Here is a 13,657-nt window from a genome sequence, read left to right on the forward strand (position 1 = left end):
TGGAGGAATGTGACAGTGTTACTGTTCAGGGTATGGGAGATGGGACGGACTGATTGTAACACACCAGGTGTTGAGGAGTTTTGAGGCGAGGAGCCAGAAACAAAGAAAAGAGGTCTTCTTTTTTGGTTCCCATGTGTCAGCTTTACTATCCTGTATCCAGCTGGACTGTCCACACTGAGCAGCAGTGTGTGTGTGTGTGTGTGCGTGACTTTGGGAGCGGGACGATATAATGGAGGTAAGTCACCTCTAACGCGACTTGAAGGAAGTCACTCATCGAGGCCGTTTGACTGACGCTGGGAACTCAGTTAGGACTCGCAGCCTTGAAACTTCAAGCAGAAGTGAGCCAGTGTGACATGACGAGATCTCGGTGTGAGATCAGTGTGTGATTTGTAAAGTGGATTAAGTTTTAAGTGAGGAGCAAACTGTAAAGTAGTTTCATCCTGATTTATGGCTGTTGTTCGCATAATTAAGGATTCTGACTGAAGCAAAGTCTCTCAGTGTGGACGGTGTCCAAGTCTTTTTCCCACTTTTAATATGCAAACTGAATTTCAAAGTAAAAGCATCTGTGTCTGAGGGCATGCCAGCTCTGAGAGAGATGTCTGGCTTTAAACTTTGTTTCTTCGCAAAAAAAGTTGCCAATCGTGGTCTTTGCTTTCAGCACAGCCATCAGTGAACAAACCACTGCTTTGAGAAGTATGAAATAATAGGGGCCTGCATGCGGCTCAATTCAAATTTTATACTACATGCATGTAATTTGGGGAAATGATTGCTATTGAACAGTAAGCTTGTTGTTAGCCATGCACTTGAGGTGGGCCCACCTATCAGAGCCCCACCCTGTGATTCCCTGAAGTAACCAGCCACAGGATTCTTCAATATTGTCTTTTATGTTGCTATGTAATTATTTGCAGCACAAAAGAGCATGTCTGTGTGTGGGGGGGAATGCCTTCTGCACCACCTCTGAGTTTCCACGCTGTCACACCTGTACAGCAACGTATGTGCCGGGACTTGCAGGGAGCATGAATTACTGTACTCTGTGCGGGTGACAAGGCGGATGGGAGGGTGCAGGGCACCTGTTTGGGCCTGTTCGGCGTCGCGCTGTGCTTTGACTTACAGCACAGAAAACCACAGGGGAAAGACAGGATCACAGAGCGTGGAGGATGAGAGCGGCAAAGTGAGTTTGCTTGTCAGTTCACGACTGGGTTGTGTGTGTTTGTCTAATGTGAAGAGCATATATATCCATCTGTTGATATTGCAAGCAATTCCTTGTGTTTTGATTTTGCATCCCATTGTGTGGATTAATGCTTAGTTTCGTATCTGCAGCGCGTGACGATCAGTCAGAGCTGTCATGACCTGCTAAAGACGACGCTTCTCAAAATAGCTGTCCCAGATACCCAAAGACAGCATCCTCTCATGAATGAGTGCTCTGTCAGAGAGACGCAGCATCCACAGATCTCTGAATCTAAGCTCACGAGGATGCTGCAAAGCATTTAACTTTCCAGTAATGATTCCCCTCTCTCTCTCTCTCTCTCTTTAAAGGCAGAATAGCAGCTGCGACTTTTGTTAAATACGACACCTCAAACTGCTGAAAGAACCCCGCGGAGTTTCCCAACAATATGTGCGATTCAGCATTACAAGGTCAGAGGGCTTTTATTTTGGAGCTGAGCACAGGTATCGCCTGCAGCACATATTTCCAGCTGCTTTTGGGGCGATACAGACTCCTCGAAGTGAGCTCATTGTGTCTCCTCTTACTCCCACATTACACCATCCATAGCCGCAGCAGATTAGGAGGATGGGAGGATGGTTATGCTCAAGAATGACAACCTTATCACTGAGTCTTCAGCTTGCAGGGTCAATGGGCCCCGGTGCCAGGATAGGCCTCATTCTTTCCCACCTACCTATGCATGTTATCCCTCCATGATACTATATCAAAGGCAGACTCTTAAGTCTTTCAACAGCTCCACGTGACAATGTGAGAAGTGCCAGCATGTTAAAAACTTATCATTTACTGACAAAACCAAAAAATCACAACCTTATTTATTATTTGAGACACAGTTTTATGAAATGGCCAAGAACTGCAATAGGCAATCATCAAAACAATGATCAAGAAAAAAAAAACACACAAGGGGAAAGAAAACTGATTTAAAAGCTGATGCTGCTCTGACACCATCATAATGTGTTATCAATTTAATTCCTGTAGTCTCACAACAAGCATGCCCTCCTCTCTGAAAGCTCAGTTATTGTACAAATAATCGAGCATCACGACAAAGCTTCCATGGCAGTCCATCAAGTTTAAATTTCATAATAACACGGCTGTCATATCGCGCATAAATGACACGGTCTGCTCAAAACAAGTGATGTGGAATGGAAAAAGTATATATTCCTGGGTAATGGATAAGCAATAATTCAAAGCATCTAAAAATACTTCCATTTGTTACAATACATTTCCACTTGCTGTTTTTAGAGTGGAATAAAAGCCTGGCGGTTAAATATTTTATGAGCTGAAGCTGGACGGTGATCACTCGTATCTCAGAGAAGACACATATGACTCTTTAAAACCATTTTCAGACAGGAAACAGGGAACCTACACGAGTTTGAGTTATTGCAGGGAGGTGCAGAGACATATTGAAAGGTAGTAATCAATCTTGTATGGGTGGATGCAGCCCAATAAAGAAATATAGAAGGACATCTACGATATTTAATTTTAAGAGTCCTTAAATTCATGAACATCAATTCCCATCCTTGTCGCAGTACTAAAGGCGCCCATTTAGACTCCATTAAAAATACATTTTCCTCTATACTCCAACTGCCAAGGTTATGCAAATGTATGCACTACAGAAGCAGTAGCTGGCCAGCCATACAAAGCGCAGTGAGCAGAGCAGACAACCTCCTTATCTATTAAAACCCAGGGAGGTCGATTGTTTGGTTGACCTAATGTCTCATTTGGATGCACATAATAGCATCTGAATGCAATCTAATTTCTGCAGGGGGTCTTTCACTAAATGCTGGCCTCTAGTCAGAGAAGCAGACACTTGGCTGCCAGCAGTAGACACCGAGATGACAGTGATTAGTAATAAATGTTTACCCGCATGCTTCACGATAAAGCCTTTTCTGCTCGGAGACTCTTTGCACTGAGAGCAGAGGATACCCTGACTGTGTGCTGGACGACTGTCATCAATGTATAATACAAAGTTAGCTCCACGGCATATAAATCCCCCTCTCAAACACGCTCTGTCTTTCCATGTTTGTGTCTTTCCCTCTCAACTCGTGCCTCTCGCTCCGTGCCTGGTATTCCATCTCCTTACTCGGGGGCAGTAATGAGTGTCTGGTACTCTGCACTTCACCATTGAAACCCTATTCATGCGCAGTCTTCTTTACAATGCACTAAAAGGATTAGCCAATTAGCTGCTATTGGAAGCTCTGTGTGTGCGTGCACGTGCGCGCGTGCGTGCGCGCGTGCGCGTGGTCAGTAGATGGATGTGTTAGCAGTGAAAGTGAAAGATAGATGACTGTCTCTATCCTACACTTCATTCCCAGTTGATGTTCTGCTGGAGGCCACATTACTCATCCTCACAACTCAGTCTTGTGAGTAAGACACAAGATGGGGAAGTGTGTGTGTGTGTGTGTGTGTGTGTGTGAGACTGGGCCCTGACAGGCTGCAGCAGATGACAGAGAAAGAGACACAGTATTACTTCTCAATAATTCAACCTACCAGCCCATCACTCTCAAGAAATATACTCTCTGCTGTCACATAAGAGCTGCCTCTTCTTCCTCTCGCCATAATTTTGGAGTTTAATTTTGACTGTCACACATGGGATAATAACAGATGCCTGCTTCATTACCTGTGAATCATTAGAGAGTTCTTGGAAACCACAGATCAATTCCAATTATCTAATGTGTTACATCACTGTGAGGGCAATATGTTCAGCGTTTGGTATTGCTGGGATTGAATTGTATGAACTGATTGGCATCTCATCAAAAATAACACAATTAAATATTTTCGGATTGAAAAACACAGAGACACACTCATCCCTTAAAGTACTCTACTTTGCAGGATGATGTTTGGAAGACTGAACAATCAATAAGTTGACTAACATTTATTGCCAGTGTAGTCTGGATCTGATACGGCCCCACATGTGGATGAGCCAGCAAAGATGCAAAGGCAGTGATAATGTCAGCTTGGCATTTTTTTTTTGTGCGTATTTAAAGGGATTGTCTTCAGTACAGACAGACGTCAGACATCACTATCAGACGTTGACCAAAGGAAACTGGAAACATTTGCTGTACTTTAAACAACTGCCACCCCCCCCAGCCCCCATTTCCATTATCTCACAATATTAACCCACAGATCCGTCCATCCCGACACTCACGGGGGCCTCAAGCTGTTTCAGACAGCGTGCCCCACAGTGTACCTTCAATCTTTTCTCTGCAACTTTGTGGGTGCGGTAGATAAAATGTGTCTCCGCTGCACGGTGATTTAAGCTATAAAATCGTCAAAAGAAAGGCTTCAAATTTTGAGAAAAGCACAGCTGTCACTTCTTTTGCGAGGAGGGAGAAACTCGAAAAAATAACTCATCATTTTGACAAAGTGCTGGTTTCCAGTCATCGTGTAAACAAAATGCAAAAGGTTTACCATTTTTGTTCCAAGATGTCGAGAACTGCTCCTGCTGCACAAAACAATATATTCAGGTTGAATGCCAAACATCTCATGTTTCAAAAATGTAAAAAAGTATCATTCTTAACAGCTGACTCTTAAGTAATACACATTTGGTGACATTTTGTCTGCATTAAAATTGTGAATACGCTTTCTTAAAATGTTTTCTTTAATTTAAATAGAACCAAAAAGCTAAATCTGTTCCAACAGACTGAGTCTGGGACAGGTCAAATATTATATTGTAGGTATTTACATAATGCCTTTTTAAAGCCAGGTTGAACAACTATTTTTGGATAAAAATGCTTTTAATTCTGGGTGAATGAATAATTCTAATGGAGTTATGTAAATGTTATGATACATGTTGCTGTGGTGAAAACACTGTTGGATTTCACAAGCTCTGCACATGTTTCTGTCTGGCCATAATTTGGAATTGTGGTATTTGGCTATTTGTTTTTTGCTAGTTTTGTCTCTCAGACATAGCAACAGAGGAAATAACCCATCTTCAGCAACACTGTGAAATGGACTGAGGGGATGATGAGGACACAAAATCAAATGCTGCACCTTTCCAATCCAAAAATCACAAGTACAAACCTGTCATACCAACTACCTTCATGGGAACCCATGTAGCTTAATAGATGTTTCATGTTCAGTATTTAACACTTAACACTCATAAATCAATAAAATACAAGGAGCTCATTGTTATATGGGTGTGCACTGGGTGCAGGACTGATGCTGAAGCTAGTATGCTTCCACCATTGACCCCAGCTTGGTTTGGTGATACAACTTCTCTGTATTGACAATGCTGGAGCTAATTCTGAAGCCAAAATCACATTATTTAGATTAGATGTGGGCAGTGGTGAAGTGGTCAGCACTCTTGCCTCATATTGATCTGTCCGTCTCAAGGTAAGAGGTGTCCATGTGCAAAATAATTTGTCAGTGTAAACCAGAATCTTCAAAAGTTGTCTGTCTGTAATTCGGTTTTCAAATGTGTAAAAATCCTGCTAGTCTGCATGAAAATGTGTACATCTAATAAGAATTGTCAATGCGTACAAAGATATTCAGAGTAGAAAAATGTTTACATTGATTTCAAAATCTGAAAATACAGATAACTCACCAGTTCGGAGCTGAGCAGTTTCATAATTGACTGTCTTGTTTTCCACGTGACTTTTGCTCCACTTCTGCCATCATTCCTGTCTGTAACAAAGGGTTTTCATCCCTGAGCTGAGGCTAACAGGCTGGCTCAGGAGAGAAGGCTCAGCAATCAACTCACTAATCCAAACTTTTTTGTTGCATGTCCCTTTTGATATTATAGGTTAGCTAATATTACATATGTGAACAATTTACATTTGCTGAGTTTGAGTCGCTCCTCAGTGATATTATGTTTTTACAAAATATATATTAGAATTTTTTAAATAATCCATTACTCATTCAGGGAGCAGTCTGCCAGAGCGAGCCTGTTAGCCTCAGCTCAGGGCATTAATGCCCTTGCTTTTTTCTGAGAAAGAAGTGTAGCAAAACTAAAGTAACATAACTTTTACACATTTGAAAACCTAATTACAGACTGACAACTTTTGATACAACTTTTGAAGATTCTGGTTCACATTGGACATCTCTCACCTTGGACAGACAGACAACCCTAAATATGCTTTGACAAATACTGTACTTTTGCTGCAGTTGTACTCCCATTCATAACTTGCTTCAAGTCCTTATCGAAATGCTGGGAGCCAAAAAGCTTTCACTTGATTTGGTGAAAAGATGGTGATCAGAAATGTTGCATCAGCTCTTTGTCTTGCAAAGCCTGAGGTGAAGAAAAGACCAGAGCAGATGTCAGAGTAGAATACAGTCCAGTGAAAGTTTCAGTGAGACCTTGTCAGTTCGCCTCAAGCACTGCTGCAGTATCTCCAAAGGTCTCCGGTTCACAACCCTACAAAGTCAAAAGCAAATGTTGATTTAGCTTCAATGTCACTGAAAGTTCGTTCACAGCTACGTAGGACGGATATGTTACAGATGTCTGCACAAGCGGAAATCTAAAAACATAACATTAGAATTGATAAAGCTTCACAGTCTCACACCTGAAGCGTGCAACCTGTATGTAACCGACGCTGCTGGACCTCACGAGAGAAACAAGCAACGGTAATGGAGAAAACCACTTTCTCTCAAATTTATTATTTTTGTAAATAGAATACAAATAATGGCATGAATAGTAAGTAATGAACACAGAAAGGCGATATGAATAGGAAATAAATCAAATAAAATAAAATGAATAACATTTCAAAAAAGGACAAAGTTGCTTGTGTAAGACAACTTCGAATCCATGATTGTCGCATGTGCACGAGTGGAAACTTAACCAAAGAGTAAAGGAAAAGCATAAAGCAACTATTGCGTATTTATTGTATTTTCTATTTATTTCACAGAGACAAGTCCTAACACACAGATAAAATGACCACCAACACATAAACTCTCACAGACACATAAAACCCCAACAAATGTTTTTAGATTGTGGGATGAATCCGGAGTGCAATGAAATCAACGCAGGCCTCTGCAGAACATGCCAACCTCGAATAAAAAGGTCTCAGCTGGTACTCTAAGCCATGTCTGTACAGATTTATACAATTCAGGGTTGTGGGGTGTTGGAGCCAGTCCCAGTTAAATAAGACAAGCGATCGCATATATTCACAGTCAGACTCACAAGATAATCTCACATGTATGTTTGAGGAAGGAATCTGAAGAAACCCTCAGGGAGAACATGCAGGATCCACATAAAGGGCCCAGCTGACTTTGGGAGCTGTGAAACGCCGCATTAGTATTCTGCAGCCTTTGATAAGGCCTGTACTTTTCTATTTTATGTTGAGATTCTGTGCTTGAAAATGCTTTGACGTAGCAGTTTGAGAAAAGTCAGTGATCAGCACTACGCCAGAAAAAAAAAAAAACTCAACAAAGTGTTATGGCAATTTTATTTAATAAAGGGCTTCCGCCGGTGAGTTCGTTTTGGTATCTTTTATTATGCTGTACAGCAGGAGAAGTCACGCAGTCAACAGAGTAACAGAGTGAGTTCTGCCCTCGCAGGGGCGTGCAAGCCTCTAATAACTATCTGCTACGTTCACTCCCAGGGGCCTTGACTGCACCCAGCCGTAGGCTGGACACAGGAAGACTCCCACGAGTGCCCGCAGCTGCTACGCTAAGATTATCAGGAAAAGTAAATTCTAGACAAAGCATTCGCGGTTCCCCACACATCTGAGTGTGTGAGCTACGGTTGTTTACAAAAATACCTCTGCGAGCACTACAAGTGAGAAAAAGCATGCATACATGAGAAATTTCCATTACATTCCCCCCTTTTGATTAAATCAACCACGGTTTAATCAACTTCAACACATGGGAGATGCCAACAGACACCCCACATCAGTCAATCAACCCCAAATCATCAGCATCATCATCATCAGAATCATCAGAAAGGTGAGCGAACAAGGATGCAAATAGTTCAGTGGAATGAAGCAAAGTATAATGAGCCAAAGTAGCTGTGAACATGCGAGCAACCAGACAACGGACCAGGGGAATAATGCAGCAGGAGAAAACCCCCAGAATCGACAGGAAAATAGCAAGCATGCCAGCAACCTTAGTAAGCCAAGCTCGCCAGCTGCCCTCAGTCAGCCATCCCAGAAGTCCCATCCAGACAAGGGGACACCCGTTTCCTGAGAGCTCAATTTAACAAGCAGGGAAAACAGCTGAGTTTTCTACGTTAGTCATGTTATCTGAGATGTCAGGAACCCAGGAGCAGTGCTGATCACCTATGAGAGGGCAAACCCCCCTTTCTTTTCAAGAAGGAGGTCCAGGGCCACTCTGTTCAGCAGGCCCAGGACACACAGCCTTCTGCTCCTCCATGAGGAGGTCAAATCCATCAGTAACAAGACTAGTGAGGCTCTCATGCTGGTTATCAAAGGTGCCATGCCAAGGGAAGACACCTCCTCAGAATGCTGCTGAAAAGGAGAGGGGAAGGGTAAGACTAAGGCTAAGGCTAAGGCTAAGGCTAAGGGTAAGGGTTAGAGTGAGAAGCATTAGGTTGTCGCAGCTCTGAGCCAATGCTATTCCTGCCTGCATGCAGAAATGTGTAGAGAGAATCCTGGAGATAAACAGAAACAAGGAATGGTAAAGTGTTAGCGGATGCAGCATAAGGCTTAAAGCACAAACAGTACAGTTGGCATCATGTGACTCTGGAGCTACCGCCGGGGCAGCTCTCCACCACAGGCTGTCCTGGAGTCCTGTGAGGTCCACCATACGTCTGCAACGAAGCAGGGGGGTCACTGCGGTTTGGGGCAGCAGCACCCTCAGGAGCAGGAACATCTTCACCGTTGCCTGGTGGAGGGTGGACTACCTCACACAGGAGCTGATCTCAGGGATTATTCTGCCCTGTGGCTGGGAGATCAGCTGCTGGAGTCAGGGTGGTGCTGGGAAAGGCTTACAGCGACTCGCCTGGCTCCAGGTAGCTCGCTTTGCTACCTTAAAGGCAGCATGAGTCCAGCAGGACCTGGACCTGGCCACCACTGCCTGGCCTTCCAGTGTTTCCTGCAGAAGTCCTTCACCCGGATCCAGTCACCTGGGTTCAGCCAGCGAAGAGTGGAGAGGCCCTTCAGCCAGGAGGGGAAGGGCCCTGTGATGGTCTGTCTGATCTGAAACAGAGCAGCTCCACAAAGTCCACCATCAGGTGGTCACAGGGTACTCAGGTGGCAGATGAGCAGCATTCCCCACAGCGTTATCCTCGCCTTGCCTTGTGAGCTGCACACACCAAACACTCTATAGTGCTGTTCTGCCACCACTGAGAACTTCCCAGAAAACCACAATGATGTAACCTGGCGGGAATGATAAGGCCTGATGTACCATTCCCCCCTCAGAACCACCATGTACACCAAGAATATATCACATCAGAATGGGTTAGTCTGTTAATCGAAGCTCCAAGCGAGGAAAAAAAACTGTCCTCATTCCCCAGAAAGTTGGTGAGAGTGTAAAGGAGGGGCTGAGCAGTCTGAAGAGACAGCTCCATGAAAACAACCTCAAACACAAGCTGCATGTTATCAACATGTCCTTCAACGCCGTCCATTCCCCCGGCGTGAATCCCAAACAACCTGAGCCTGGCGGTCAAAACAGCGCATCGTGAAGCAAGCTGCTAATATAGAAGGAACATTATCATTTTACCAGAACTATCAGAACCATAACATCACAGTTTGTTCAATATCAGAAACAACGAAATGACAGGTCGAGACAGAAAAGTGAAGGAAGACTGCAGGGCCCGGGACGCTTCCAGTGCATCTGGAGTCCAGGAAACCTGCAAACATGCAGTCAGAGACCTAATGGGAGCAATAAAATCAAAATCATTTGGAATAAACTGTCGACAGCAGGAATACATTCCCAGGAAAGAGACAACCTGTTTCCTGGTGAGCGGATTTGGTGTGAAATCAGGTGTATCATATGGACCGTCCGTCTCAACTAAACACCTTCAGCAGTTATTCACGCCATAACACATACAATACCTGTAACCACTGTCATCATCCAGGACTTGCTAATGTGACACTTGGCCTCAGTGTTACTCAGCAAGGTTTAACCGAGCCTATTAAGCTACATAATCTTTGTTCAGTCCACAAATATTCCAGCTAAAACAGATGGAGATGGAAGTTCCATCTGTGTCAGTGGATCTTGAAACTGACATTTGATTGAGGGTTCTTGTAGCCAATCATAAACAAACCTTCACTTAAAGGTCTAATACACGATTTTCTCGAAAAGACGAAGCCCCAAGTCTGTTACTCACTTTTTGAACAACGCGCATGCGCCAGACCATCCGCCCGGCTCTCCTGCTTCTCCCAGGAAACGCGGAAGTGTACGAGCGCGATCTCCTCTTCTCCGGCGTGCTCTGTTTACAGTTTCTGCGATCCGCCTCGCTCATAAATAAAGCTTTTTTCCCGAAACAGTTACAGTTTCATTATGTCAGACTCGCCATCGGTAAGTACTAGCTCAGAAGCTCACCGGCTACATAAACACTCTGAATGCGCAAAAGGGAGAAGTTGATTGGGCGCAAGCACGGAGAACCGCCTTACGAAAGCAGCTCGTCAGAATGATTGACAAAAGGACCCACCAATTATTTAGGTGATCCACCCGGAAATCAAAATCATGTATTATACCTTTAAATAAGTTCTCTTGTGTGTTTAGCATTGGTATATTTTCTCCATAATACGTACAGATAAACATAAAGTTCAAAATATTAAAGCATGACATCTTAAATAATTTCACTAAGACGATGAGCCTCACAGCCTGTGGTCAGAGCCACAGCGCTGTGGGGGGAGAAGTGACCCATAAGGGAGGCAGCCTGCTGCCTCTTCTTTCTCCCTTTATCAGGATTGATCAGTCCTGTTGAACCATTAATATTTCCCCCTTGAGAGTGACCAGATACAATAAACACATCATCATTTGAAAGTTGATAAAATAACTTTGGGAATTCCAATTACCTCTCTTTTTCTCTGTCTGTGTGGTGTTGTAAGTGTCCGTGTGTGTGTGTGTGTTGTTCATGCTCCGACCTCGGCGATCAGCCAGCAGTCAACATGTCGTCATCACGTCGGAAGTTTCCACGTTCGTAGTCAAAACTCCATCGCCTCCACAACCTCCTCAACCGCCAGCCGCCCCGCCTCCAGCCTCTGGAGCAGCTCCCTCCATTATTGTGTCCACTGCTTCCACAGCCACATGAGAAATTTCCATTACAAAAGTCATCAAAGTCATCTGCTCAATTTTTGCATTTATTTAAAACATCTCTAAGTTATGAAATTGTCTTACATTGAAAGCCAATAGTTTCACAGATTCAATTCATGATCCTCAGTGTAAAATGTGTCGTAAAGAGCCGACATTGAAGTAATTTGTGCCCTCCAGTAAAAAGACCTCGGATGAAAAATGTTACACGCACTTAAGACTGGATACGAGAACGGAGAACAATAAGCTGCCCAACAAGTCTGACCTAAAAAAACAGTCTGAACTAGATAGATTACACGTGCATCTGTTAGAAATTACCATAAAGACAGTGAGAATTAAAGTGATGCCATCTGGCACCGTGGCTGCATTGAGGTACAGTGAAAACAGGGGAGAGTTCCATGGTCATTGTTAGACAGGTATAAATCCTGGACCTTTATAACACGCTGCTGTCTTCCACTGGCAGTGCTAATGGATTGGTTATGCCGGGTGTGTGTGTGTGTGTGTGTGTGTGTGTGTGTGTGTGTGTGTGTGTGTGTGTGTGTGTGTGTGTGTTCAGAGTGGGTCAGAGTGGGGCGGAGGGCTGTATTGTCAGCTGGCCTTGTGTGGGACAGGGCTTTGTGTCAGAAAGGTCAGCTGGGGCTCGAAAGCTAGACTGACACCCCTCCCTTACACACACGCACACACACACACACACACACACACACACACACACACACACACACACACACACACACACACACACACACAGTATTCTTTTGTGTACACACAGAATAGAACGCAGCCAATGAGTTATAAGATTAGGTATATGCATGCACCCACACACACACACACACACACACACACACACACACACACACACACACACACATACACACACACACACACACACTCACACACACACACACACACGCACACACACACTCTTTGTCCCACCTCACCAAAGGTCTTAAATCATGCCGTCCACCCCAAAAGCTGCAAGGTCAGGCCATTTGTACTGCCTATTAAAGTTAGCAATGATGGAGCAACAAAAAAGATTTTTAAATCACTTCGGTATTTGCATCAAATAGAAGTGAAATGGACCAATTCAGAGTAGCCAACGAGTGGGAACATAAAAGTAAAATGTCAGGATCATTGTTCAGACAAACAGGCTTCGGGGACTGAAGAGAACTAATGGAGGAACAATGGCAGCCGCGGCTGAAAGGATGATTGAACTGTACTGCAGAGAAAATTATAGCAGATCTACAGAGATACTGTATATTAGTTTATAAGTGGGTCAAAAGGCTGTGAAAACACTTTTGGGTAAAAGGTTTCAGACAGCATGATGCAATATGATGTCAATTTTTGTGCAATCCTCTCTGCCCATCTTCAAAGATCAGAGTGCAGCCTTATGTTACTTCCTGCAGTTTATTAGTTCACTTTTAACAAACTGATTTTTCTATTGATTTCTGGGTGATGTTATCAGTAAATCAGCTCGGCTCTCCCTCCAGATACACGGTAAAGCACTCCGTTGTTTCACATTAAAAGAAAATATATGTTTACTGGTGACAAAAATGGGTTGTAAGATTTACACTTGTTTTGTCAGCAGCGGAGCTGGCCCATATCTTTTCTGTTGTTGTTGCTTTTTTTTTTTTTTTTTCATTTGGAACGCTGTACCTTGTATATTTTCCTGTCGTAGTGTGTGATTGTGTTTCATCCACAAGGTGTTTTGTCAACAGTGTGAGCTCTGTGGGATACTGAACTCTCCGCCGCTGTACACAGACCCGGACTCCAGCATCGACATTCTAAAAAGTGTGTGTAGTTCATGTCAACACGTGAAAAGTGTGTGTGTGTGTGTGTCTGTGGGAAAGTAGGACTGTGGGTGTCGGGCTGAACAAACGGCATAAAGGCAGAATGGTGGTAAATCGCTGTAAAACTGTAACTCTCCAACCCTCTTATTGTGAGGACTAGTCATTTATTTAACACTCAAATATGGTCCTGGGCTGTTTGGGGAGAATACATCAACTGGCACACGGGAGTCCAGACAAAGAGGGCACACTTCAACAGACAAAGAGGGAAAAGATAGAGGGCGAGCGCCTTTTTTTTTTTTTTTTTCTTCTTCAGATGAAGTGTTGTTTGTTCAGGGTGGGTGCAGGGCAGCGAGCGGGGCCGACGGATGGAGGGAGGGCCTGATGGAAGTAGTGAGAGAGGGCAGGATGAATGGTTATTACACAGTTAGTCGATGCACAAACGGGGGGTGTCTGCGGGTGATTGTGCGAAAGGGGAGGGGGGGGTGTAAAAGAT

At 43.8% G+C, this 13,657-nt stretch overlaps 1 protein-coding gene across 2 annotated transcripts in view; it reads left to right on the forward strand.

Moving 5' to 3' along the window:
• Positions 1 to 13,657, forward strand: part of lzts1 (leucine zipper, putative tumor suppressor 1) — a 24,365-nt gene continuing 10,708 nt past the window's right edge. For both annotated transcript variants that reach the window (XM_030105159.1, XM_030105160.1), the window contains exon 1: positions 1 to 235. The gene's annotated coding sequence lies outside the window, so the exon portion shown is untranslated. The remainder of the gene's footprint in view (positions 236 to 13,657) is intronic.

The sequence above is a fragment of the Salarias fasciatus genome, chromosome 12, assembly GCF_902148845.1.
Source record: "Salarias fasciatus chromosome 12, fSalaFa1.1, whole genome shotgun sequence".
Classification (NCBI taxonomy): Eukaryota; Metazoa; Chordata; class Actinopteri; order Blenniiformes; family Blenniidae; genus Salarias; species Salarias fasciatus.